Here is a 4977-nt window from a genome sequence, read left to right as displayed (position 1 = left end):
TAAAAAGTCAATAACCGATACCTAAAACTTGAATTGTACTACTTCTTACTGGCTATTACATCATCTTAGGAGCTTCATCTGTGTTCTACTATGGTGCTTTTAGTGTCTCCGAATACCGCAGTACGCGACATAGCTTTGCAGACGATAAGTACAACCGTTTCAGAGAGCAGAGCGGCCAATGTGACGATCTGGCTTTAAGTCGATTCGATAACAAATGACGAAAACGGACGGTATTCTCAGGTTTTTACTACATATGAACACTTTTCACATTCTCCCGTGCCACTCGGCTGCTAGTCCACGTTTCATGCAGAATCTTAAGGTCCTAGCTCATGTCCAATGCACCAAAGCCAGCTAAAAAGTCAATAATCGATACCTAAAACTTGAATTGTACTACATCTTACTGGATATTACATCAACTTAGAAGCTTCATCTGTGTTCTACTATGGTGATTTTAGTGTCTCCGCATACCGCAGCACGCGACATAGCTTTGCAGACGATAACTACAACCGTTTCAGAGAGAAGAGGGGCCAATGTGACGATCTGGCTTTACGTCGATTCGATAACAAATGACGAAAACGGATTTCTCAGGTTTTTACTACATATGAACACTTTTCACTTTCTCCCGTGCAACTCGGCTGCTAGTCCTCCTTTCATGCAGAATCTTAAAGTCCTGGCTCATGTCCAAGGCACGAAAGCCAGCTAAAAAGTCAATAATCGATACCTAAATCTTGAATTGGACTACTTATTACTGGCTATTACATCAACTTAGAAGCTTCATCTGTGTTCTACTATGGTGCTTTTCCTGTTTCCGCCTACGGCAACACGCGACATAGCTTTGCAGACGGTAAGCACAACCGTTTCAGAGAGAAGAGCGGCCAATGTGACGATCTGGCTTTATGTCGATTCGATAGCAAATGACGAAAAAGGACGGATTTCTCAGGTTATTACTACATATGAACACTTTTCACATTCTCCCGTGCAACTCGGCTGCTAGTCTTCCTTTCATGCAGAATCTTAAGGTCCTAGCTCATGTCCAAGGCACCAAAGCCAGCTAAAAGATCCATATTCAATACCTAAAACTTGAATTGTACTACTTCTTACTGGCTATTACATCAACTTAGAACCTTGATCTGTGTTCTGCTATGGTGCTTTTAGTGTCTCAGCATACCGCAGCACGCGACATAGCTTTGCAGACGATAAGTACAACCGTTTCAGAGAGAAGAGCGGCCAATGTGACGATCTGGCTTTATGTCGATTCGATAACAATTGACGAAAACGGACGGATTTCTAAGGTTTTTACTACATATGAACACTTTTCACATTCTCCCGTGCAAATCGGCTGCTAGTCCTCCTTTCATGCAGAATCTTGAGTTCCTAGCTCATGTCCAAGGGACCAAAGCCAGCTAAAAAGTCAATAATCGATACCTAAAACTTGAATTGTTCTACTTCTTACTGGCTATTGCATCAACTTAGAAGCTTCATCTGTGTTCTACTATGGTGATTTTAGTGTCACGGCATACCGCAGCACGCGACATAGCTTTGCAGACGATAAGTACAACCGTTTCAGAGAGAAGAGCGGCCAATGTGACGAACTGGCTTTAAGTCGATTCGATAACAAATGACGAAAACGGACGGATTTCTCAGGTTTTTACTACATATGAACACTTTTCACATTCTCCCGTGCAACTGGGCTGCTAGTCCTCCTTTTATGCAGAATCTTAAAGTCCTAGCTCATGTCCAAGGCACCAAAGCCAGCTAAAAAGTCAATAATCGATACCTAAATCTTGAATTGGATTACTTCTTACTGGCTATTACATTAACGTAGAAGGTTCATCTGTGTTCTACTATGGTGCTTTTACTGTTTCCGCCTACGGCAACACGCGACATAGCTTTGCAGACGAAAAGTACAACCGTTTCAGAGAGAAGAGCGGCCAATGTGACGATCTGGCTTTAAGTCGATTCGATAACAAATGACCAAAACGGACGGATTTCTCAGGTTTTTACTACATATGAACACTTTTCACATTCTCCCGTGCAACTCGGCTGCTAGTCCTCCTTTTATGCAGAATCTTAAGGTCCTAGCTCATGTCCAAGGCACCAAAGACAGCTCAAAAGTCAATAATCGATACCTAAAACTTGAATTGGACTACTTCTTACTGGCTATTACATCAACTTAGAAGCCTCATCTGTGTTCTACTACGGTGCTTTTAGTTTCTCCGCATACCGCAGCACGCGACATAGTTTTGCAGACGATAAGCACAACCGTTTCAGAGAGAAGAGCGGCCAATGTGACGATGTGGCTTTAAGTCGATTCGAAACCAAATGACGAAAACGGACGGATTTCTCAGGTTTTTACTACATATGAACACTTTTCACATTCTCCCGTGCAACTCGGCTGCTAGTCCTCCTTCATGCAAAATCTTAAGTTCCTAGCTCGTGTCCAAGGCACCAAAGAAGGGTAAATAGTCAATAACCGATACCTAAAACTTGAATTGTACTACTTCTTACTGGCTATTACATCAACTTAGAAGCATCATCTGTGATCTACTATGGTGCTTTTAGTGTCTCCGCATACCGCAGCACGCGACATAGCTTTGCAGACGATAAGTACAACCGTTTCAGATAGAAGAGCTGCCCATGTGACGATCTGGCTATAAGTCGATTGAATAACAAATGACGAAAACTGACGGATGTCTCAGGTTTTTACTACATGTGAACACTTTTCACATTCTCCTGTGCAACTGGGCCGCTAGTCCTCCTTTTATGCAGAATCTTAAAGTCCTAGGTCATGTCCAAGGCACCAAAGCCAGCTCAAAGTCAATAATCGATACCTAAAACTTGAATTGGACTACTTCTTACTGGCTATTACATCAACTTAGAAGCTTCATCTGTGTTCTACTACGGTGCTTTTAGTTTCTCCGCATACCGCAGCACGCGACATAGTTTTGCAGACGATATGCACAACCGTTTCAGAGAGAAGAGCGGCCAATGTGACGATGTGGCTTTAAGTCGATTCGATAACAAATGACGAAAACGGACGGATTTCTCAGGTTTTTACTACATATGAACACTTTTCACATTCTCCCGTGCAACTCGGCTGCTAGTCTACCTTTCATGCAGAATCTTAACGTCCTAGCTCATGTCCAAGGTACCGAAGCCAGCTAAAAAGTCAATAATCGATACCTAAAACTTGAATTGTTCTACTTCTTACTGGCTATTGCATCAACTTAGAAGCTTCATCTGAGTTCTATTATGGTGATTTTAGTGTCTCCGCATACCGCAGCACGCGACATAGCTTTGCAGACGATAAGTACAACAGTTTCAGAGAGAAGAGCGGCCAATGTGACGATCTGGCTTTAAGTCGATTGATAACAAATGACGAAAACGGACGGATGTCTCAGGTTCTTACTACATGTGAACACTTTTGACATTCTCCTGTGCAACTGGGCTGCTAGTCCTCCTTTTATGCAGAATCTTAAAGTCCTAGCTCATTTCCAAGGCACCAAAGCCAGCTAAAAAGTCAATAATCGATACCTAAAACTTGAATTGGACTACTTCTTACTGGCTATTACATCAACTTAGAAGCTTCATCTGTGTTCTACTACGATGCTTTTAGTTTCTCCGCATACCGCAGCACGCGACATAGTTTTGCAGACGATAAGCACAACCGTTTCAGAGAGAAGAGCGGTCAATGTGACGATCTGGCTTTAAGTCAATTCGATAACAAATGACGAAAAAGGACGGATTTCTCAGGTTTTTACTACATATGAACACTTTTCACATTCTCCCGTGCAACTCGGCTGCTAGTCCTCCTTTCAGTCAGAATCTCAAGGTCCTAGCTCATGTCCAAGGCACCAAAGCCACCTAAAAGTTCCATATTCACTACCTAAAACTTTAATTGTGCTACTTCTTACTGGCTATTACATCAACTTAGAAGCTTGATCTGTGTTCTACTATGGTGCTTTTAGTGTCTTAGCATACCGCAGCACGCGACATAGGTTTGCAGACGATAAGTACAACCGTTTCAGAGAGAAGGGCGGCCAATGTGACGATCTGGCTTTAAGTCGATTCGATAACAAATGACGAAAACGGACGGATTTCTCATGATTTTACTACATATGAACACTTTTCACATTCTCCCGTGCAACTCGGCTGCTAGTCCTCCTTTCATGCAGAATCTTAAGGTCCTACCTCATGTCCAAGGCACCAAAGCCAGCTAAAAAGTCAATAATAGATTCCTAAAACTTGAATTGTACTACTTCTTACTGGCTATTACATCAACTTAGATGCTTCATCTGTGTTCTACTATGGTGATTTTAGTGTCTCCACATGCCGCTGCACGCGACATAGCTTTGCAGACGATATGTACAACCGTTTCAGAGAGAAGAGCGGCTTATGTGACCATCTGGCTTTAAGTCGATTCGATAACAAATGACGAAAACGGACGGATTTCTCAGGTTTTTACTACATATGAACAATTTTCACATTCTCCCGTGCAACTCGGCTGCTAGTCCTCCTTTCATGCAGAATGTCAAGGTCTTATCTCATGTCCAAGGCACCAAAACCAGTTAAAAAGTCAATAATCGATACATAAATCTTGAATTGGACTACATCTTACCGGCTATTACGTCAACTTAGAAGCTTCATCTGTGTTCTACTATGGTGCTTTTCCTGTTTACGCCTACGGCAACACGCGACATAGCTTTGCAGACGATAAGCACAACCGTTTCAGAGAGAAGAGCGGCCAATTTGACGACCTGGCTTAAAGTCGATTCGATAACGAATGACGAAAAAGGACGGATTTCTCAGGTTATTACTACATATGAACACTTTTCACATTCTCCCGTGCAACTCGGCTTCTAGTCCTCCTTTCATGCAGAATCTTAAGGTCCTAGCTCATGTCCAAGGCACCAAAGCCAGCTAAAAGTTCCATATTCAATACCTATAACTTGAATTGTACAACTTCTTACTGGCTAT

Source organism: Schistocerca gregaria, unplaced genomic scaffold (assembly GCF_023897955.1).
Source record: "Schistocerca gregaria isolate iqSchGreg1 unplaced genomic scaffold, iqSchGreg1.2 ptg000280l, whole genome shotgun sequence".
In the NCBI taxonomy this organism is placed as follows: Eukaryota; Metazoa; Arthropoda; class Insecta; order Orthoptera; family Acrididae; genus Schistocerca; species Schistocerca gregaria.
The sequence above is the reverse complement of the archived record's forward strand: the minus strand, read 5'-3'. Positions refer to the sequence as shown.